Raw genomic sequence first — 25237 nt, forward strand, 5'->3', positions numbered from 1 at the left:
TGTCCGAGCATCTTTGGGCAGTTTAGGGTGAAACACACGCAAAATGCTCAAAAGTGCAGTCAGAGCCACTAGAGAGACTGAAAATTTTGAAGCCCAATACCTTAAACTAATCAACAAGAACTCAAGGCTGGGTTCCTCCTCATGTTCTGAATCAGAGTCATCATTTACAGTGTCCATGGGCTCATGGGTCTCGTTATCAAGTGAATTCGGCTCATTTTCCCAATCATCATGAATTGGTACATCCTCAGCACTTGGGCCAGAGGGTGACAAGCCTGACTGTATTTGTACAATCTGGTTATCAGCATGTTGTATGATTGTGCTGCCTTGCATACTATTTGAACCTTTAAATTTCTCCTCAAAGGTCTGTAATATTTCATCTTCTGTGGCCTTAATCTGTGACCTAATTTTGCGCCTCTTTGACCAGCGTGAAGCCATTGTGGAAGTGGTGTACTAATTTAGAAATGCTTACTTCACAAAGATGAATTTTCTGGGGAAACAGGGAAAAAGGGAGAGTACGGTGTTAGCAAACAGCATTTCACTCACTTATGCAGCAAAGCACATAGGCCTAACTTAAATTGTATGAGAAACAGTTCAGCTTCTTGTGTTTTTAGACTTATTTCATTTTCTTTTTTTCTATTACTTTCTGCTGTTTTTATAGCATGATATGTTCATTGTTTACACAGGTGCAAAATAAAAGTATTCTCTTGTAATGATTTGTTATTATTTCGAAGGGGGTGCAAGTCACAACCATTTTATTTATATAGTTAATTTATATAGTACATTTATTCAGATAGTACATTTCATATACAGTATATACATTTCTCAGTTTACTGTCAAGTTCACATCAGCAATGAAAGGGTTATTGTTTGAAACACGCTGTCCAATCAAAATCATCCTGCATGGAGAGCGAGCTCATTCATTGGTTAGGCCTTTCACAAACTGAAGGGTGGATGATTGGTTGAGATTAATGGACGAGAGCGACGATGGGGCTTGCTAGCTTCGCCTTTTTCAAGGCGACCTTTCACCAAGCTAGAGATCAGACAAGATGGAAGACCAGCTCAACAATTGAATGAAAATGGGACGGTGGAAAGGCATTTCAAGATAAAAATCCGCTATTATCCGCTTTATGATGATATCCACCCATGGATGATGGGCTGTAAGAAAATGAATAGACTACTTGTTTACTTTTGACGACAAGTCATCCACTGGGGCAGACAGCGGATTTGTCAGCTTTACAAATCTGATTAAGTCAGCCTATCGACATCAAAATTCTGCAGCACACTTGAAAAGCAATGGTCTGTTTGAAAACCACTGGGGACTCAATAGTTGACCACCTGTTAGACAAGCAGCGCCTTTAATGACAGCCCACAACAAACAAAGCAGAAGAGGGATCCTGAAATGTCATCAATGCCGTGGCTGTTTTTTTGGAGTTATTATGCATGCTGTAAAAGATGGGTACACACTAATGCGTCGACCATTCCGGAGTGTGAGGACGTTTTTATGAGTGAAAGGAATGCAGCAGGTAGGCTAATATGACTTATTTCCTAGTAGTGGCTAGCAGTGATATGACAGTGATATGGCGGTAATTTAAATAAACAATCGTTTTATGCCTCTTGCTGTCTGTGCAATTTCTTGCACTGTGCTTATGGAATTGACGTTTTAATCTGGTGCTGTCCACTTTTCCTTTTGATTTCGACTGTTAATTTGTCAGAGTTGGTTGGCTACGAGCATATGGGGCGAGTTAGACCTCGCTCGGACAGATACCGCTTCAAAACCAGTCACTGTCATATTACACCAATGCATGCTTTTGAATTTCTTGTGCTTATTTAAGCACTCTGCTATGCGATGCTGTGTCCACTTAACACTTCTCCCGCATCTCTCGCTTCGTATGATTTTATGATTTTCTGCTTAATATGTCTACGAGATTTTCTGTAGCTGCTACCGGCATTTCGCTCTGCCCGAATAAAAGAAGTTGTGATGTAGGCATCCAGAAAATATCATGGGTAACGCTGAGGATTACTACAACCGTTAGTGTATGTACTTTTGGTACCATTTCACTTTTGCAGTGTGATGGACATCCACTGTACAGGATGGAAACGTGCCATAGATTGTAGAGAATAACTGAAAGGTGCAGTTGTGGCTAGCTACTGCTATCGGGACCTTTTCTCTGCGACCTCACACTCTCAAGCCGGACCGTGACCAGAAGGTCGCGAGTTCGAGAAACTGTCAATGACCTTCACACATGCAGCGTTTCATTCAAAATCAGTCTGCCTTGCTCGCTGATCATGTGTAAAGGCAAAAGGATCTACAGTGCAGTGCAGCAGGTTTAAGTTTATTACGTTTTAAGTGTGTGTTCCAGCAACTGACCCCAGTACACGTACTGCTAGCTGCAGTTCACAGAATGGCTGCAGTATAAAGCTCGCTAGCCGGCTAGCCTGTTTCATTCAGCTCGTGTTGCCGATCGAAGGTGATCGGAGGAAATCGGAGGAAATCTGCAGTGACCGCACCAGGCGCTCTCAATAGGAAAACTATGGCCGTTTATGGATCGCGGGACACTTACTGTGTAAAAGTATGAAAGTCTGCTTACCTGTAATTGTTCCTGGATCCGAGCGTGCACCACTCTTTGTCTCGTCCCGTTCAGCAACGACCGATAACTTTAATCTTTCCCGGTAAACTATATATCGATGGCCTTTCGATCATACGTGATTACCCGATCAACACAAAATCAATGACTTTTCAACATGACTGTTACCACCCAGTAAACCGTTTTGTCTGTCAGATGTGTTCTCCTAGCTTGCCAAAACACTCCCTGGAGGCCTTCTCCCCTTTGTCACGTTTCCCCCTGTGGAAAATCAGTACGTTATTCTTCAATCACAAAACAATTAAGTCCATCTAAACTAGCTTCTTAGTGTTATTTCCACATCAACGGAACAATTAATTCAACATAATTGAGCAATTGCGTTGTGAAAGACGTGGGGCTCGATTGACTGGAGATAGCTTCTCAGAGTGGTCACGGCACTCACAAATTGACTTGATTTGAAACACCTTGCACAACCGTAGCTGAAGTGTTTGAGAATACAATCACGCACAAGATTGAGTCTCAGAAGTGTTTTCGTCGGTTTACTCAGTGTATTTACTGTCTGAATGCACGGTATCAGTGCGCTTCAAGTGTACACCACTCCACCGGAATGTCACTATAGCTCCATAACATATCCCAAAAAGTAGGCTACATGCATCGATGTTATTTTAGTGCGACGCGATGCTGGTCTCGTCGAACCGTAGTGCAGTGTACTAATTTCCAAAGTGTAAAATTGAACTTAACCCTCTGGGCGCCACAGGCGACTTTTGTCGACGAGATGCCGTATTAATTACAACGGCCGTTTTTTTCAAATAGGATATCAAATGAAGTTCAACTTCCACTCCATTGGGTGGCAGACATGTAGTACTTCAGTTCTAAACACATTGGGACGCCTTATATGGTATTTTGTTTAAGAAAACTACAAAACTACAAACCTCGGACATTGCGGAAGTAACTTCTCCCCTGTGAAACAACGCGAAAGACGGAAGCAGCCTTGTAGTGACATTACGTGGATAATTCTACTGAATAAACGACCAAATGCACTCAAATGGTAACTTGTCATGGTTGTAAATATGTATTCATCATATATGTCGCCCCAAAATGAGGTAATATTCAAACAGGAGTGTATTTTCTGCCGCGTTATAGGCCTACTTCCCATGTTACTGTTGCCTGAGGGAAACTATCGACAGCCTATTCGTCGATCATGGGGACTGTAACAAGAAAACCCTTCATTCATTCACTTGTAAGTACACAATAAAAGTGTTCGTTTCTGCAGGAGACTTGTATATTGAGGAAGGGAAGGTTTTTTCCGATCGAGATGCGAGGTAATTTCATGCTGCTTTGTATACTGTCGCTATGCTGGCAACGTTCATTGCAACGACAGGGGAATGATGCAACGCGTCGTAATTTGCCTGTTACAGAGTCAATATTCATCATCTGGAGGGTGACAGTGGTCAGGATGTTTGTAGAAGAGCTTGTATACTAAGTAGAAAAGTAAATGAAGACAAAAGAAGTGCGCATATTCCTGCCAACAGTGGGGGATGGAGTGAGAGGAGTATGCGCCCGAGACACAGAGGTCTCGTGCGCATTCTACTCGGTGCAAAACGGAAGCATAGTTCACGCTACTCGACACTGTTCCTGCCGACTGCAGGTCTAAATAAATAGCAATGCTATTCTAATTATATAATAATAGTAATAATTATGTCCAATTGCGACCTGACTGAGTCTATTTGCAACAAAAAAGTGTGATACCAGCTGGGGTTTGGTGCATCAGAAAGACATGGGCGATAGGCTAGGTAAACACCCCCCCCCCCCTCCCCCCCCACACACACACACACACACACACACACTTTCCTTATATCACCTATTTGTATATCAGTAAATCAGTAAATGTAACACTGGGTTTGAATTTGCACAAGTTTTTAGACATGTAGCCCATACCCAGAGTCCTTCAGGGTGTACGCTGACAGGCCTACTGTAGGCTACTGTAGGCCTGCTGTACTTGGTTCAAAGACACACAAATGGACAAAATGCACATAATATCCCTAGTGTGGATAGAATCTGTATGCTGGGCATTGCTGTGAAGGGTGTCCATGCACTAAAAAATAACTTGTCACCTTCATAGACCAGTCCCTACAGGCAAAACGGCAACCGTCCATTCACTTGTGTTTGTCACTATGCTACATTGTTGCACTATATTAGTTACAAATTACACTTTTAGTGTACAATTTATTGCTTTCTAGACCAAAATGTATTCACAGAACATAATAGTGAAGGTGTCTGGGGAAGTTTTATAAATTAAATTAGATAAATTATTAAAAATATTTTGAAAATATGCAAAAATATCCAATAACTCATTATAAATTCAAAATGGCCGACACCATATGACGTCATAATATGCAAATTAGATGGGATAATTTACTCCCAAAATAAACTTTGGGTCATCCTCAATATTTGTCTCATTAATTGTCAGGCTCTATCTATTACCCATGTTAAGCCACAGCCTGTCAAAATCATCAGTTTTGGGCAAAAACCTGTGGCGCCGAGAGGGTTAAGACGCACCATGTGTCTCCTCTAGCCGCCGTGAACCGCTGTTTATCGGTCATCCCCAGTCAATCGAACCCCACGTTGATCTCGAACAACGTCCATGTAAACTTCAATCTTACGACCATAGACTTTAGATAGTCAACATTAAACACTGTTAACTGATATTAAAAGGGAGACGTCCGGGGAGACAGTCCATCTGTTACAACGGCAACAGGGGGAAGCGTTTACCAAATCATTACTGTCATCTTTTAGGAATATAGGCCTACTTTACGCACACCTTGACGTGGTTAAGAACATGCCACTTACCATTAAATGAGGTGAACCTCGTCCACCACAACTCCGAGGACGTTGTCTAGGAAGACTTTGGTCACCAACATGTCACGCCACTTGTTCTGCAAAAGCCATGCCTCCGGACTGCCGAACACCTGGCACTCCTGATGTGTGCTGGGTTATCGACGCACAGTTGCATGGCAGTGAGTCCAACATTGCTCGCCTCCTTCACCTGGTATTCCATTAGGGCTAACAATGGCGAGGCGACAACTACCATCGGTTTTTCACAGAGCCCCATCCTTTTGGCGACCAGTGGAGCTAACTGGAATAAGGCTTTTGCCATAGCATGTCGGTAACACGGCGAAAACGTCCTTCTTAAAAATGAATGAACGTAGAGTCTCCTCTTGCTCACGTTTTAACGAAAACCCCAAGTCTAATTCTTCCAAAACTGATGCCAAGTCTGAATCAAAGGAGCGCTGTTCCATTGCCGCCGCCATCTTTCTTGTTGTGCTTTGCACACTGCCCAACGTCTCACTGCTCTGTCGTCACTCCCTCAAAACCCTCTGCCCCGCCCGCGTCTCTGCGTTGTGATTGGTTTAGTTGCCATCTTGCCAGATTCAGGGCAGTATTCAAAATGATAAGTTGTTCGATACCAGTCCCAACAGCAGGCAAAACATTTTGCCGTCCAGCAGTTGGCGCTGGTTTTCCAGGCTACATGTAAAGCACAATATTTCAACATTTCATCAAAAACCCTGTAAAAAATTGTTTGCCCCGTACCCACGCTGCATTGCGCAGAGCTGAGGTGCTTGAACTAGCCCTCAGCCCCACTGCTCGAGTTTGCCTGTCATGGCGGCGTGCCACCATACAAACCCTCCCCGAACAAATGCTGTTACTCATGAAAAACCAAAGAAAAGGGGGCATATCAAACAGGATTTAACCTGCGCTAATAGGTGAGTGTTTGTTTATCTTTATAACGTGAGTGTAGCCGAAGTCGGGGGAAAAGTTTCAGTGTTTGTGTTCGCGTGAATGGACGTTTGTTTGAAGACGCGTGTAGTATCCTGAGTAATTTGATATGCAATACTACCCCCACGCCACAAGAGGGATAACCTACCCATGGTCACCTATAGAATACATATAGACCGGAAGATAAGATAACTGATTAGTCATGGAATAGACATGTTGTAATAGTTGTGTTAGTGTGTATAATAAAGACGCATAAAAGGACATGCTTTGGACGGACATTATGATTTATAATTATTAGTACACGTTATCACATATTGGCGACGAGGATATCTGGAAGAAAATGACAAGCGCTTGACTGAGGATGACGGTGGATTGAAGTCGAGTGGCGAAGGAAAGTCGAAAGGTGCTAACAAAAGGGTGGACACAGGACCGGAGCACGTGAAACGAAGATGAATGTGACGGTAGGGAATCTGTCAGCATTTGACTCGAAGGAGCAGACTTGGGAAGAGTACTGCGAGATTCTGGATCAGTTTTTCGAAGCTAATGGCATTGATGATGGAGATAAGCAAAGAGCTGTCCTCATTAGCGTTGTGGGACCAGCCACATACAAGCTCATACGGAACTTGGTGAGTCCAGATAAGCCCAGCACTAAAACGTATGACCAGATAGTAATCCTAATGAAAGACCACTTCGATCCCAAGCCAAGCGAGATTGTACAGAGATACAAATTTGACTCTCGTGTCCGTCAGCCTAGTGAAACTGTGAGTGCATATGTAGCCGAGCTGACACGACTAGCTCATGATTGTAACTTTGGCACTACACTGTAGTGATGTGTCGGTCGCGAACGAAACGGCTCTAAGAGCCGGCTCTTTGAGGTGAACGATGGGAACCGGCTTCGCAATGAAAGCCGTTTTAGGATTTTATTTGGGAGCCGTTTTTGTTTTTTTGTTTGTTTTGTCCTTCTCTCCCCCTCCCTCTCATTGTGTGTATCCTCTAAAAGTGCCAGTGGTTACAGAGCAGGTGTTACAGACACACTCACAGCGATCAGAAATACATAGTATGTATTAATACCTTTTTAATTAACATTGTATTTGGGTATGTTGGGTCATTATTAATGACTGATTATAATTAAAGTGTTGATGATAAAAGGCTTTTACACACTATACACTGCCCAAAGTGCTTCACAATGTCAATAATGAAACAAAATGTTGTAAGATAAAATTAAATCTTTAAATTTATTAATTTTGTAAACATATATAGGGAGCCGTTTGGGAGCCGAAAGAGCCGGCTCTCCATAGTAAGAAGAGCCAATAGAACCACATCTCAAGAAAATCCCATCACTACTACACTGCAGCAAATGTTACGAGATCGCCTCGTTTGCGGCATCAATGAAGATCGGATTCAAAGGTGTTTGTTGTCTGAACCAGATTTAATATTCGAGAAGGCATTCAAAATGGCTGTGGCCTCCGAGACCACCATTAAGAATGTGCAAGACCTTCAATCCAAAGCCCCGTTGGCTTGCAACAGCGTGAAAACTGAGGGAAAGGAGAGAAAGGGTGATTGGAAAAAGAAAGAGTGCTACAGATGCCACGGGAAGCAGCAGAGTGCTGCCGAGTGCAAATTTAAAGAAGCAAAGTGTCATGCTTGTGGAAAAGTAGGGCACATCGCCAAAGCTTGTCGAAATAAAAATAAAGGGAGCTCGCAACCTGATGAAAAGAAACCAATCAGAGATGAGCGGCGCGCATGCCCACAGAAAGCACACAAGGTGCGTGAGAGGGAAAATGATGATAGTTCATCAGAGCAAGAAGAAACATACTTGTTAGCTTGCATTAAAACAGAAACCTCAATCAGGAGAGTTAAGCCATTTGAAGTAAAAATGGAAGTGAACAGGAAGAAAGTAAACTTTGAGATTGACACTGGATGTAATGTGAGTGTAATGAATGAAACAAAATTCAATGAAATGTGGGAAGAGAACAAGCGCCCACAACTGAAAGAAACCAAGCTTACACTGAAATCTTACACTGGAGAGAAAATTAAAGTTGTAGGAGTAGCAGATGTGGAAGTGATCTATGGCCAGCAAGTTAAAACATTGCCCCTAGTGGTAGTGAAGGGTACTGGACCTAGTTTGCTAGGAAGAGCATGGCTGGAAACACTGAAGCTGAAGTGGGATGAAATCAAACATGTGAGAACAGAGACACAAGGGCTACAGCAAGTACTTTCAAAGCATGAAGATGTTTTTAAAGAAGAGCTAGGCATGTTAAAAGGCATGAAAGCAACAATTCGAGTGTCAGCTGAAGCTAGTCCCAAGTTCTACAGACCCCGCTCAGTTCCGTATGCCATGAGAGCAAAAGTTGAAGAGGAGCTCGAGAGATTGCAGAGAGAGGGCATCATAACACCAGTAAAGTATGCTGAGTGGGCAGCACCCATCGTACCTGTCCTGAAGCCGGATGGTTCTGTCAGGATCTGCTGCGATTACAAATTAACAGTCAACAATGCCTCATCTCTAGAGCAATACCCCATTCCCCGAGTGGAAGATTTGTTCAATACACTAGCAGGAGGGAAACAGTATTCCAAGTTAGATTTAAGTCATGCTTATCAGCAGGTTGTGATGGATGAAGAGTCCAAGAAATACTTAAAGCCATATTGTAGATCATTTCGTAAATGATTACTTCTGCATTGTTTGTCTATCACTGGCCACCGTACTGATGTGACGTTGGCCAATCAGAACCCTTATCTCCTCAGTTATGTCTTTTCATGTCATGTATCTGGCGCGAGCGCCTCGAGACTTCACTACATTAAATCTACAGTAACGGTAACTTTGTGTCGCGTTGTACTTGAGTTAACGAGTAACATTTTACATGGTGTCAGAAGCCGGACGGACCTTCTCGCCTGCGAGTTTTCATTTTATTTACCGTGTACGTGTAGTAGTGTTTGTTTGCTACGTTACGTTTTGTTTGTTAGCCACAACATCAACAACGTCAACGAGCTTCGTCGACTAGCAACGTCAACGACTTGTTCACTGTGATGGATGGATTTCGCAGACCCGACCCCCTCGTCTTTAATGAGAACATCGCCGAAAATTGGCGAGTTTTCGAGAGGGAATATGACATCTTCATTGCCGCGGCACACTACGACAAGCCAGCTAAGACCCAGGCTTACATTCTCCTCAACATCGCCGGACCAGAGGCCATCGAGCGGGAGCGTTCATTTGTCTATTCCCCAGAGGTGCGCGTTCCCGACGGTGAAGAAGGACAGTTCAGGATTGCTGCTCCTGCCGAGTCTAGAGAGGATCCGGAATGTTTGAAAAAGAAATTCGCCGAAATCTGCAACCCTCAAAACAATCGGACAATGGACAGGCACAAGTTTCACACACGAAACCAAAAACAAGGTGAGACACTTGAATCATTTATTAGCGATCTGAGGATCAAAGCCAAATGCTGTCACTTCGGGGAGATTACCGATGAGCTAATCTGTGACCGTATCGTCTGCGGTGTTACCAGTGACACTTTGAGGAAAGTCCTGTTGAGGGATAGTGAGCTCACTCTGGCCAAAGCCATTTCAATCGCCCGAATCCACGAGATGACTGAGGAAAACAGTAAAACACTAGCAACAGCAGCTACCAGCGTTGACGCGGTCAAGCCAGCCCCTAGCAGTGTAGCCAGACCCAAGCCACTGTACGCTCCACACACCACACATTGCCCGAACTGTGGAGGTAGCCACGCAGCCAGGCGGGAACACTGCCCTGCTTTCGGAAAACAGTGTCACAGCTGCGGGAAGTCAAATCACTACAAACAGTGCTGCAAGTCTAAACCACGCAGCCAACTAGGTAGGAGTATGAGACGTTCGGTGAACGAAATTGAGGTGGCTGAATCGACGTGCGATGACGGGGCATTCTATGTGGACTGTGTTAACTCTGAAACAGCTGAGAAAGATGAGGGATTTGTCACCATGGACATAAACAACAAACGTCTTGAAATGAAAGTTGACACAGGGGCGAGATGCAATGTGATGTCACTAAAGACTTACAGAAGAGTAGCTAATGGAGAACACCTAGTTAAGCAAGGGAAAGCGGTCAGCCTCGTCACATTTGTAAAGACAAACAGGCAGGCAACGATTTCATAGATGGTAAGCTACTTAGAATGACAGTAAATTGCATTTCTGCTCCGATATGTCACATCTTCAATGCCAGCCTCAAGAAAGGTGTATTTCCGCAGGAGTGGAAGGAGGCTAAAATAATTCCACTACCTAAGGACAAAAAGGCAACTTTTGCAGCATCTAATTGTAGACCTATAAGTTTATTGCCTGCCCCTGCCAAAGTTTTTGAAAAGATAGTATTCAATCAAATACAGCATTATTTTGCAGAAAACAACTTGATGACAGAGTTCCAACATGCTTACAGGAAAGGGCACTCTACCTGTACAGCTCTGACTCAAATGATGGACAATTGGTTGCAAGCTATAGATAAGAAAAATATTTGTGGCGCTGTTCTTTTAGATTTCACAGCAGCTTTTGAATTGACCATGGCTTGCTTCTTTCTAAATTACAATGTTATGGTTTCAAACCATCAGCAAATCACTGGGTAAAAAGCTATCTGACCAAAAGGTCTCAGAGAGTCTACTTTAATGGCTGTTTTTCGGTCAGGTTATGTTAGGTTTCTTTATTAGTCTCCACCAAGGAGAAATTTGCTTTGGAGACAGGGAGGTTGCAGCATCATAAGAAACACATAGAACACATAGGACACATGACACCAACACAGAAAAACAATCAACAGTAAAACAATAGAAGAGAAACAGTGTAGGCCTACATGCTCAGAAGCACTGGATGTCCTAACCCACTGCCCCTGACCCATCCAGTCCATACATGCCCCCCCCCCCCCCCAAACACACACACACACTCAGTACACCCAGTACTCAGTACACCCCCCCATACACACACACACACACGCGCACACAGCTCAGTACACCCCTACACACACACACCGTCCTACAACCAACCACACCTTCACCCTGCAATAAATAACTAGGTTACATCCATTCCATGTATGGAAGGCCAAAAATGACTTAATTAAAAATAAATATATTTGTAGAAATATGAGTTATAAATGATAAAAATGATGGAAAATCCATCTTTTTTTAATTTACTAATTACATTTATTTACCGTTTATTAATTCGCAAATGCATTTATTCCTCCTTTCATTTTTCTATATATTTACACATTTTTACCGCCGTATTTCCGTACTGTATTTATTTATTCTCGCGACTTTTTACATTTCTTTGTCCTACATTTATTTCTGGCTGTATTTATTTCCGTCTTCATTCTTGTCTCGGTATGCAAATGAGGTGGGCTGTCATTGGCCGACACACCCATGGATATAGGCGGCACCCCTCTCTTTGAACATCAGTATTGACTTGACAGAGACATACTCGTCAGATTTGTTTTTACCGGTAACTAAGTTGCGAGACAGTGAGCAATGGAGCCAAGAAGACGGTCTGTGGCGGATCTCTTAAGCTGCTGACAGAGTGGAGGAGTTGGAACGCGGTAAGTACTTAAAAAAAGACATCTTCTGGTTATATTGTTAACTACACTGAGACGATGCCGTTTGGTTAAGGTGTAATCGCTAGCTAGCGATGTTGCTAATATCCTTCCCTGACACTGTCTCGCAACTTAGTTGCATTAATAGTGGCGAAGTACACTCACTTTGTAACAACACACAAACGGCACATACAATGTCGTGGTACTAAATGGCCGCGAACACGGCGGGGTGTTTATAACTTTTCTTGGTCTTTTTTGTTGCGAGACAGACAGACACGGTTTATGATGAGGGAAAACTTAAGGCAGCCGTTAGAGCCTAGGTGTAGAATTCTAGTAGCTGAAGCAACAGCTACAACGGCGGGAAAACTACTCGCGTAGAACTGTGTTTAAATGTAGGCCTATGTTGTGTCACCTGTTGGTATGTAGCCTACAACAAATACATGTTGTGTTATGTGCACAGCAGGCGCAACTGGACCATCTGCAGCAGTAGGTCTCGGACCCTGTCAGCCCTCTCATCAGCCCTCTACTCCTCAGCCCTTACCTCCACAACAGACCCCACAAGCTCTTGAGGTCCAGCACCCTGTAGACGGTAAGTTACGTAGAAGTAGGGTTCCATTACCTCAGCCAAGGAGGTTATGTGTTCGGTGGCTTAGGTTTACATGTTTGCTAGTTTGATTGTGTGTGATTGACTATAAGCAGTATAGCTCAGAAGTTTATGAACGGATTTGAATGAAACTAGGGCTAGAGACATAAAGACCTTCAGTTTTGCTTTTTGCTGTGGTATAATGACTTCCTTTGTATATACTTTGTAGCTGAAGTGGCCAGGCTCTTTGCCCCTTATTCCCGGAATGGGCGGGGTATGCTAAGGGCAAGGCAGCAGAGACGTCCAACCTCCCATGTTCCCACATACACCCACACCTTCTGCTGCCTGGCCAAACGCAACGCTTCCATGGTCCCAACCCGGGTGGCCAAAGATGTCCTGTTAAGAGCGGGTTTGGGAGAGCGTCGCTTGACCTTTAGAGGTAACTGTGATGTTGTCCCATAATTAGACCTACCCAAACTGTTAAGCAGAGGATAAACCCTAGATGAAAATTATTAGTTAAAAACAGCGAGTTTTATCCTTCAATACGCTGGCTCCTCGTTCACTGCCAATTATTTTGAGGCTGCCTGTGACCCTCCGAGTGCTCCGCCTCCCTATTTTGCATGTGAACCGACTGCCTCAATCTAGCAGAAAAACCCGCCCAATTTTAGCCATAGAAATCAATAGAATTGGGCGGGATTTTGAGCTTCTAGGCTGGTTTTGAGCATTTTTTGGGCTGGAAATCATCAGCCTCATCTGGCAACCCTGCTTGCATGTGCATCACAGTGGGACAGACATCACTGGAAAGGAGAAGCTGGAGCACACTGCAGCTTAGTTTTCAAGACTTTATTTTGTGCACACATGCGACCAACGTTTCTGTGTTGCTACACCTTCTTCAGAGTCAAATGATAGCAAGAGAGAGACACACATTTCAAGACTTGACATTCACAGGTGATCTTACTTGGTTTGGCTAAATTGGTCTGATCTCATTGCAGGTAATTGACCCCACCCCCCAACACCAGGACAAGATTGTAGACAATTAGACAGCTTGCCAACTTCCCAAAACAAAATAAAAAAGTGAAAAAAACAATACACAAAGAACATTGTCAATAAAACCACAGCTACAATTATTACAAGACCACAGCCGCGATGCTGGGACAATTTGTTACAGAGAGCAAGACATATTGTGTTCCTCATTTATGCCCTGAGGCTCCACTGAATTTAGAGTATGAATCCAAAATGCCTTTCTACGAAGCCTCTCTGTCTAATTGTCTGCAATCTTGCAATGAGATGAGACCAATTTAGCCAAACCAAGTGGGATCACCTGTGAATGTCAAGTCTTGAAATGTGTGTCTCTGAAGAAGGTGTAGCAACACCGAAACGTTGGTCGGGTGTGTGCACAAAATAAAGTCTTGAAAACTAAGCTGCAGTGTGCTCCAGCTTCTCCTTTCCAGCTATGCCAGTGACTTACTGGCAGTGTTGCCAGATGAGGCTGATGATTTCCAGCCCAAAAAATGCTCAAAACCCGCCTGGAAGCACTAAATCCCGCCCAATTCTATTGATGTCGATGGGAAAGATTGGGCGAGTTTTCCTGTAAAATGCCATTTTTACCCGCAGACGGCCATCCCAAGCAGCCCAATTGGGTGGGAAACAGCCCAATCTGGCAACACTGCTTACTGGAGCCTCAATGCCAGTGATTTCAAAAGCACTGGGACACTGATCTGTGATAGGTCTGTTAGAGCATTAGGTCCAACCCCCTATGGGCGGGGTTGAAAAGGTGGGAAAAAGGCTTGTAGTCTCAACAGAAACTTTGGGTGCATCCCAATATGCGACCTTGCCTCCTCCACTTGTGCTTGTCTCCTCGTCCCGCCTCCTGGCCCCTCCTCAGTGGAGAAAACGATAAAGTTTCCCAGCTGTCAGCCTAGCCACAACAACTTTTGAGGGACTGTTTTTCATTCACCATCCCAATTGCAAACGAGAAAAAGACTTTACAATTGAGCTTTTGCAAGATATTGAAATATAATGCTGTTGTCAGTGATGTCATCATGACGAGAAGCAAGTGGAGGAGGCAAGTGGAGGAGGCAAGGTCACATATTGGGATGCACCCTTACACTTCCTCTGTCGATGATGCAAAATGACAATTTTTACATCATTGACGGAGGAAGTGTTAAGAGATGAATGCGGATTTCTCCTATCTCAGGGGGAATTGAGAGATTTTTGCAAGACCATTCAAAAGTATGACTGGGTGTCTAGCAATGGAAAGTCTAATGCAAAATGGGTGGAGTGTCCCTTTAACCCTCTGAGGTCTGAGTGCCCTTCAGAGGGCAAGTTGTCTCCAAAAACAAATCTGTAACTCTCTGAGTTTTTGTCATTGAAACATATAAGTCACACCATTAGAAACCTCAGATCTTCCAGGTTCAATATATATATATATATATATATATGAAATGAAAATACTTGAAAATGTCAGGGTGGTGCAAGCAGCCTAAAAGCCTCTGAAAGGCCTTAGACCTCAGAGGGTTAAAGACCATGTCTCTCACACAGGGTATGCTCTTCATTGTTTTGTTTGTTGATAGGGGATGGCAGAAATGACTCGCCTGGCCATAGTGCTCAGTACTGCAGCTACACCACAATGGAGCTTGACTCGAAGGAGGTTATTTATGTGGCCACCGTTGACAAGCGAGAGACATTGTGGAATTCATCAGTGATGGAGAAGGAAGCCTTTGTCAGGACTGTGGACACGCTCTCCAAAGAGATTAATTTGGTGGAATTCTGCACAGATGCCCATGTGCAGATTGCGGCATTGTTGAGTAAGTGGACTTGTGCACCACAGCAGTGTTTCTCAAACTTTTCTAGACCGCGGTGCACTTTGTCCAGCCACAGAGCCCCCCCCCCCGTCTACTGAATTAAAAGTTGACTGGTATCAATTTGACACTGCTAACATCGATGCAGATCACTTACTTTTTATATGCAGGCCTGTCTTATTGTTCTGAAAAAATGATACTTCAGCTAGGTTTAGCTTTGAAATAATGTCACAATTATAGTTTACTACTAGCTTGTCTTTGGAAAATAGAAATCTCCTTGCAGACCACCTGAGCTCTGTTGCAGACCACACTTTGAGAATCAATGCACCACAGTCATTATGACAAACTTTTAATCATTGTTTTTTTTTTCTCATTGTTTGAAAAATGTATTTATTCTCCACATTGTAGATCCAGACAAGGGCAAATACAAGGACCTTGGCATCCATCACAGCCTTGACATGTGGCACGGTGCAAAGAATCTGGCCAAAAAAATCGCTGCGGTAAGTACTGCAGGAAACCTTGTTATAAATTCACAACCACAGACAATAGGCAATATAACATGACTTGTCATGCTGATAAGTAAGAGACTGTTCGTATGTGAGCAAATATAATTGTGAGTGTTTTGTGTTCTTTTTCATAATATTACTATTGGATAATTGCATTCATTTTTAGTCTCTCTCTGTTAATAGGCATCAAAGGTGAAAGGGCAGTCTATTCTATTCAACTGGCTGAAGGACATCACCAACCACTTTTGGTGGTGTTGCAAGACCGCAGACACGTATGCGGAATTTCTTGTAAGTTAATTTGACATTTATTTGCGGCTATAAACCCACATTATGTCCTGTATTTGTCTAATACATTGTTCTGTGGTGTCTCCTGTATGTTTCATTGTCCCACACCCATAGAACCTTTGGATTGGCATTACCCATCATGTATGCAACGCAGTGACGTGCAGTGAAGGGTATGGTAGGGTAGGCAGTAAATATAGAATATATATATATATATTTTTTTTAACGGTGGGTTCGGTCCTCCCCCAGAAAAAAATGTATTTCTTAGATGCAATTTCCTGCATTTAACCAAATCTGGAGAGTCACTATCAGCTAAAAACTTTTACAAAAGACTAAAAACTTTGAACAAATAGTCCCCTTTCATGCAGATCTGAAATGTAACATGTGTGTGTGTGTGTGTGTGTGTGTGTGTGTGTGTGTGTGTGTGTGTGTGTGTGTGTGTGTGTGTGTGTGTGTGTGTGTGTGTGTGTGTGAGAGAGAGAGAGAGAGAGAGGGGCCTTATGCCACAAGGTATGGCTTGGATAGGCAAATAGGCCTATTCACATAAACATGCTGATATGGTCTTTAATGTGCAACAAATTAGTATGTTTCTCTAAATACTGTAAATATAAAGTAGGCTATAAGATGCCATCAGTGCTTAACCACCACAGCTCTAATAACTAAATAAGTAAATAGGCTACACTATTTAGACATTTGGACATTGTCAGTAGACCTAAATCTGAAACAATAAGTGAAAACATAATTTCAATTTCTTGAAAAGGCCAGCTACACTTATTTGTTTTGCCAAATTGCCAAATTAGCTCCAGGACCCTTTTGTACACCTTTAAAGGGACACTGTGCAGGAAATTGTCAAAAAAGGTACTGCAACTATGCTGCTCATTGAAATGGGCTGCCTATTGCCAAAATTGATCTTTACATGAAAGTTTACTAAGTCTTAAGCAAATATTTTCTAGTATGGTCCAAGTAGAGTCATTTTTGCAGCTAAAAATGGCTATTTTTGGAAATTCAAAATGGCGGACCATGGAGAAGATCCCCCTTTTCACGTATGAAAAGTTACATTTTTCCAGTCATAATGAATACTTAGAATTTGATGCTGGTGGTAAGTATTCATGAAAAAGGTAACAATAGTGAATGGGCAGCATGAATTCTGGAAATAAACAACTAAAAATCTCACACAGTGTCCCTTTAAGGACCTGTAGGCCTACATTTTACAATAATAATTTAGAAAGCTACAACATCACAACATTTTTGGGGAAAAGCTTTAACTTTTGGCTTTAGCAGTTGATTTTGTTGCTCTTCTGTTTGTTCTGTTGCAAATGCCAGGGTGTTTCACATGGATGGAGGGTGGCACAGTGTAGCCTACTTTTGAAGATAAAATGTCTAGTTCAACAACTGTGAATCACACCATAGCATGTGAGGGGAAAACGATTTACATTTAGCAATAAACCAACCTACAGTCCCAGGAAAAAGTTTGTACACCCTTTGAAATTTCTTACCTTTCTGTCAAAATTGGTCATAAAACATGGTCTGATCTTCCCGGAAATTACAAGAAGGAACAACCAGAGTCTGTTTTAACTATTTCAATCCAAACATTTACAAGTTTTCATATTTTCATTGGCCATAAGATGTAAACATTCACAAGACAGCAAGGCATAAGTAAGTACACCCTTGCATTAAGTAGGTTTTAACCCTAAGTTACTCGCAATAACCTCAACCAGATTTTTCCTGTAGTTGCAGATCAGATTAACAAAACAATCTGGATGTATCTGGTCTCCCTCTTCTTTAGAAAACTGCCTCTCGTCAGCAAGGTTTGTGGGATGTCTGGAGTGCATAGCTTTCTTGACTTCATGCCATATAATCTCAAATTTTTTTTGTCAGGGCGTTGACTGGGCTATTCCAGAATGTGTATTTCATTATTATGAAGCCATTCTAAAGTCGATTTGCTTCTAAAGTATGGGTTGTTGTCACATTTCAGCACCCATCCTCTTGTGTGCTTCAACTGTGTGACAGACTACCTCACTTTTTTCTGTAAAATATCTCAATAAACTTCTGAGTTCATTGTTCCACTGATAATAGCAAACTGAAAAGGGCCTGAGGCAGCAAGGTAGCCGCATATAATGATGCTCCCGCCACCATACTCAAAGGTGGAGATGATGTTTTGGTGAAGGTGTGGTTCTCCAGTTCTCCTCCAAACATGACATTGTGTGTTGCCCTGAACAATTCAACTTTGGTTTCAACGTTGGTCTACAGAATATTTTGCAGTAATTCTATGAAGCATAGAAATGCTTTTTCGCAAACCTCAAAGGTGCAGCAATATTTTTTTGGACAGAAACCCCATTAATTTCAGATTGGCAGAATGAATCCCATTTTAAGCTGTTCTTGGTTACATCTCCTCTTCTGAGTATGGTGGTGGGAGCATCATTATATACGGCTACGTTGCTGCCTCAGGCCCTTGACAGTTTGCTATTATCAGTGGAACAATGAACTCAAGTTTATTGTGATATTTTACAGAAAAAACATGGAAGTCTGTCACACAGTTGAAGCACACAAGACTATGGGTCCTGAAATGTGACAACAACCCATACCTAAGAAGCAAATCGACTTTAGAATGGCTTCATAATAATGAAATACACATTTTGAAATAGCCCAGTCAAAGCCCTGACAAAAAACAATTGAGATTATATGGCATGAAGTCAAGAAAGCTATGCACTCCAGACATCCCACAAACCTTGCTGACGAGAGGCAGTTCTCTAAAGAAGAGGGAGACAAGATACAGATTGTTTTGTTAATCTGATCTGCAACTACAGGACAAGTCTAGTTGATGATATTGCAACTAACTGAGGGTTAAAACCTACTTAATGCAAGGGTGTACTTACTTATGCCCTGCTCTCCTGTGAATGTTATGGCCTTATGACCAATAAAAATATGATGACATGTAAATGTTTGGGTGGAATTAATTAAAGCAGACTCTGATTGTTCCTTCTTGAGATTTCCGGGAAGATCAGACCATGTTTTATGATCAATTTTGACAGAAATGTAAGAAATTTCAAAGGGTGTACAAACTTTTTCCTGGGACTGTAGGTAACAGCTCCTGCTTCACTGCCGCGTTTTGTGCTGCTAATCAAACACTCACAGACAAGAAGGAAAGTAGGCAAGGGGGCGGGTTGCTTGCAAACATGACCCGTGCATTCAGACAGTATGGAGTAAACCAACGAAACCACTTCTGAGACTCATTCTTGTGCGTGATAGTATTCTCAAACACTTCAGCTACGGTTGTGCAAGGTGTTTCAAATTAAGTCAATTTGTGAGTGCGGAAGCACTCCGAGAAACCATCCCCAGTCAATCGTCCTGTTCCACGTTGATCTCGCACACCGCGCACTTCAAAAGAACGCAGCTGCACTTGCTAACAGGCTCCACACAACTCACGCATCGCGTAGTCATCATCATAATAAATTAGGGAAATTAAGTCATGTCGTACGCTCAAAAAACAATCTCGCGTCCATAATAACACACACACGGTCTATTCATGTCCACCACCGCACAACCAATCTTCAATGTCAACACCCTGACAAACAAGTGACAACAAAAGGCACCACGAAAAAACTTGAGCATGTTCATGTTAAAAGGCTACCCACAGCATAATAATTAGATGAATCTTACCTTAAAGCAGAATCACAAGTAGGCTGTGTTTTTCATGCAAGCTAGTTCCATTAAAAGCCCTGGGTGGTTGACATGAAGAAGACCAGTGTTAATTTCGTGACGAAATATTTTCATCATAAATATTCGTAACGATTGTTTTTCCCCTGACGACAATACAACGATGACGAAAAAAAAACATGCGTTTGTACGAAAAATATAACGATATTGATTAATATTTTCGTCAAAAAAATAAAAATGTGACTACAATACCACCCGAGACGAAAACCAATAGGAAGCATTTTTGTTAATATGTCACTGAAACATTGGAAAAGAATTGCCTGCTATTTCGCAAGGCGCGACCCTCATCTGCTTCGCGTCTCCTCCCTCCTCCCCTCCCTCACACACACACGCAGCAGGCACAGTGACAGGCAGTGGCCGTGACCCTTTTTTAACAGCAGTAGCCTACTTTTCAGTGCAATCCTGGCTGAAAAAATATTGTTGCCCATTTATCCATGACGAAGAAGTTTAAGCAGTCATGAAATAGGTGGTGGTGCTGTCGCACAGTAGCAAACATCTTTCTCTGCATTTTTGTGGAACTTCTCCACTCCCTGCGCTTTCATGAACCTGCTACCCGACGGTCGTTGTTTGATCTTTTTTCAATGTTCGCTAATGTTTGTAGGCTAATTTAAGGGTCTATGCGTAGGCAAAAGCCTTCTGATAAGAATCACTTTAGTGCCGATCGCAAAGGATTCGGAAGTGTGGAGTTTTGCGACTTGTTTCAGTCAAGGACACTGTAATAGGAAGTGAACGACCCTTCCACGCTTTCAAATGAGTTATTGCAATAACGTCTTGCGAATGCATGCAACCATGGACACAACCATGTCAACGAGAGCGCGTATCACGTGCCATCACAACTTTGCATCAAGCAAATAATATGCAACAGCTTGCAATACGCGCACGAGAGAGAGAGAGAGAGAGAGAGAGAGAGAGAGAGACGTCTTCCAACAGGTGCCGTGCCATTGTAACGCCTGCATGCACCACTGTACCCCGCGACGCTCTTGATTACTGGTATACCCACAAGTAGGCTATTTTTTCATAACGTGCAGTCCCGTTTTCCCCCGAAGTCGTTCTAAAATATCGAAAGAGATTTATGAGTGTCGCGGCCATGATTTTTTTACACAGAGGGTGCATCCCAATATGTGACCTTGCCTCCTCCACTTGTGCTTGTCTCCTCGTCCCGCCTCCTGGCCCCTCCTCCGTGGAGAAAACTATAAAGTTTCCCAGCTGTCAGCCTCGCCACAACAACTTTTGAGGGACTGTTTTTCATTCACCATCCCAATTGCAAATGAGAAAAAGACTTAACAATTGAGCTTTTGCAAGATATTGAAATATAATGCTGTTGTCAGTGATGTCATCATGACGAGAAGCAAGTGGAGGAGGCAAGTGGAGGAGGCAAGGTCACATATTAAAACGCACATTGGACGCACTGGCTTATAAGACGCTCTGGCAGTTTTTTTTACAATATTTTCTTATTAGCCTACAATATGTTATTTTAATCATTGATTTCCCGAAATGGTATTTTAGTTTGCCAAATTTATAGAGAAGTGTAGACAAGAGGAAATAATGTAATAGCCTATTTTAGTCGACTAAAATTAATTTAGATTTCGTTGACTAAAATTGTATGAATTTTAGTCGACTAAAACTAGACTAAAACAAAAATGATTTAGATGACTAAATTGTGACTAAAACTAAAATTACATTTTCGTCAAGAGACTAAAGTGCCTGTCTAGCCAGGTAACACCCATGCTGCCTTACAGGCGACCGTCAATGTTGGTACGGCGTCTTCAAAAAGGTGAATGCCAAAATTATTAAAATAAGTTTTACTTAATTACTTTTCTATTTTCTTGCTTTGAAATAGTTTGTTATTCTTGTTTGTTATTCTAAGTCATTGTCCTTCATTAAAATAATTTCCTTTACCAAGCTGTCTCTTCATTAGTTTTCAGGGAACACATTACAACATGTAGTTTAAAAATGTAAAAAGTATTTATTCAGAATGATATTTACAATATATACAAGTGTGCAGTTATTTACAATTATTTACAGTGGCTCTGTACTTAATCTGATAATGGAAGCATGGATAAGCCTGACTCAATGCTGCTTAGAGAGGTTTCAGCATCCTCATCCTCAACATCAAAATACACTGGAAAGTCCATGTCTGGTGACAGGTATGGTTTTTCAGGAATGTCAGGGAATTCACACACATCAAAATCTTTAAATACTTTGTGAACAATGCGTAGGATGTCCTGGCCATGTTTTATGTCAAATACAGGGAGATTCTGCATGACATAAGTCATGTCAAATATCACAAAGACTTTCCAAAACTGAGTAAATTAGTACATTGCTGTAAAGGTGTTCACCTGGTGCAATCAGGCTATCCCTATACTCCTCCAAAAGCTGTCTGACCAGTCCCTGCTCTTCCAATGTGACATTTCTGCATTTGACAGGTGACGGGATTTGTTTGGGTATTTCAAAGTTGGGTTTTGGCACAGAGCAACAGTCAGAGTTACACTTGCATAATGAGTGGCAATAGGTGCAGCAGGAATGGCCAGGTAGTCTGGACACATTTTTCATATTTGGGAATGTTAGAAGCATTTTTTAGTAAAAGTTGGGAACCTATGTACTTAACATAATTTAAGTGTGCTGAATTCAACTAGACTGGTTCCCAAGCTGGATTTTGAGGTTTTGACAGTTAAATTTGAAAAACAAAATAGCTGCCAAAATACGCTATTTTTGACAGAGCATTTTTACCGAGTATTGCTGTACTTGGAAATAAATGCTCTTTTCTAACATTTTGTGTCCCATTAATGTTTGTTGATGAATGTATCTACTATAGAGGATTTTAAAAAGTATAAAATAGCTTCTAGAATGCTAATATTGTAGGCTAGGTGTTAGCCTAAACGTTTTAAATATTTAGCTTTTCTAATAAGATATTTGTAGCCTATGTGTGTTTATATGGTTAAGAAAATTGATGTAAGTATTTTAGAAATACTTTGCATAATGTGAAGTATTTAGTGTTTCCAAAAAATCACTGAAAGTTGCTATTGGCTCTCTGAAAACTGTCCAGAAATCGCTAGATGACACCATGATATTACATATAACGTAAATTTTGAAAAATGTTTTACATATTCTATCAGATATTATTGCATACATTCCAGATAGTCTATACATGCTACTCAGCCTGGTTGTTAGTGGCCAGACATCTCTTGAAGATGATGGAATTGGTGGCAAGGAAAAACTTCCTCAAAGAAGAGTTCTGAATGAGGCTAAAGTCCTTGTTTATTGTGTCAGTGATGGCAAAAAATTGTACTCTTCATCAAGCTATTGGGTAAAAGACCTAATACGACAATTCAACCTGGCAGGTCATTGTCTGAGTTACGACCAGGTCCTCCAAGTCCAGATCCTCCTTAGCTGAGAGCACTCTAAAACACTGAACCAAGAGAGTGGTGCCATTATTCCAACAAACATTGTGGCAGATAAATTCATCCACTACACATGTGATAACATTGATATCCTGGATGAAACACTTGACAGGAAGAATACTTCCCATGCAACACAAATGGCAGCATGGCAGAGAGGCCAACCAATTGATGATTCTGTTAAAGATATAGAGGTGTCTACTAGACATACATTAAATGTGCCAAATGCCCTGATGGAGCTACATCCTCTCTGGATTACTCATAGGACATTAAAGCCAACTTTTTCAGCACCCATTGCTTAATCATGCTTTGGAAAATCTGGAGAGGAGCATAAGTATGCTAGACAAGCAAAGGCTACGGATCTAGCTTTCTTCTTGCACTGTCAAAACTTAGACATGAAGACTTCTTGGTCAGTGTTCAATCAGTCACTGTCATCAAAGGAACAACAGACTGCTGTGGGGTATTTGCCAATAGTCCTCGCTACTGCACACGTTTTGATACTTTGAATACAAATGCATTGTCATATCTTAGCATTTTGGACAGGAACAGTTATCACAGTTGACCAAGCATTGTACTGCAGACTTAAAGAGTTAAAGTGGGCAATTTCAGAATAGAACAACAGATGAATACCTCGCCTAGGAGGACTTAACTTGTCAATCAACTTCCTTAAGGCCATAGGAGAACATATGAAAGGATGGCTTGGATAAGGCCCTGTTGAACTTGTTCTGGCAGGAAAGGCATCCAACAAAGCCATGGCACACAAGTTTACTCTGCAATCCCTTTAGGGTCTTCTCATGCCAAGTCTTCTCTACCTGTCTTGCTAGGATGGCTAATGGTGATGATCCTCAGACATTAGTGAACTGATTTCATTCCAGTATCAGGAAAAGGACAGAAATCTTCTGCATGATATTGCTGAGAGTCAATCTGATGATGTGAACTGGTGGCAGTATATGGATATGGTTACTGTTCTGCTGCAATACACAAGAGAACAACGTGAAGCTACCTGGGATCTGAATTTTCACTCTTTCAGCCTAATGTTGCCCTACTTTAAGCGGTATGGTCATCTTAATTATGCACAATGGGGCCCAGTGTATCTACTTGATGAGTCAGCTTCCAGAACCATTTTGTCTGAATTCCAAAAAGGCCACTTTGTGGTCAAGAGATTGGCTCACAAGTTTAGCCAGATTCTGATCAGGCTATGAAGTGGGTAAATGTCACAGGCAATAAAAGAGCATAATTGTGATCACAGAGACAGCCCCAGCTTTGTGTAGGTGGACACTCTCTTTTAACCTGAGATCACACATTGCAGATCAAACATATGAAATGTACAGTGTCCTCCCCATGGCAGCAAGAAACTTCACAATGACGGAATCTACTCACGGCAGATTAGAAACAATACGGAGTAAAAGTTCTTAAAGTACCCGGTTCCTTGGACTCACATCTCCTGACTGAGGTCACGAGTACCCTGAAGGACACGAGTTACGAGAGCTTGACTAGTTCTAGCCTGCTCTGTCCCTTTGTTCTCTTGACTACGGTCGACTGCTGGCAAAGAATTTCAGTGGAGCCAGACTCTGACTCCCCCCTGGCAAAGTGCTTCGATCTCCCGCCTAAGGTGGACGACTCTTTATCCCAACTCCCTGCCACCACAGAGAATCTCATACAGTACTGACCACCACCCTAGTGGCTGATGTGGCTTCCCCAGCTCGAGCAGCTGCCTTGGAGCCCCTTGGGCATCACCGCAGGCCACTGCGCTTGGCACGAAAGCGCACCCTGTCACCAGGCATGGCGCACTCCAAAAGTCCTGCATAATGCACCACGAGCGCCTTCGCCTGACGCCTCCCTTTTTCCCCTCCTGCAAGGAAGCGAGATTTCTCAGGGTTTGTCCCCCCTTAGCCCACGGGGCTCAGGGGCCTCAGCTGAGAGCATAGGGGCTTCAGCCCCTCCTGCTACTTTCCCCTCTCCTGCAGGTTCGAGTCTGGCAACGGACTAGGAGGAGGACATACCCCAGCCCAGGGGCCACCTGCCCCTATGGGTCCGGCAAGGGAACATTTGAACCTAA

General features: G+C 42.4%; 1 protein-coding gene across 1 annotated transcript in view; it reads right to left on the bottom strand.

The window, feature by feature from the left end:
* Positions 1-25237, bottom strand: part of LOC134464470 (deleted in malignant brain tumors 1 protein-like) — a 295644-nt gene that overhangs the window by 87920 nt on the left and 182487 nt on the right. The gene's annotated exons all lie outside the window — the stretch shown is intronic.

The sequence above is a fragment of the Engraulis encrasicolus genome, chromosome 2 (genome assembly GCF_034702125.1).
Source record: "Engraulis encrasicolus isolate BLACKSEA-1 chromosome 2, IST_EnEncr_1.0, whole genome shotgun sequence".
NCBI classification, from domain to species: Eukaryota; Metazoa; Chordata; class Actinopteri; order Clupeiformes; family Engraulidae; genus Engraulis; species Engraulis encrasicolus.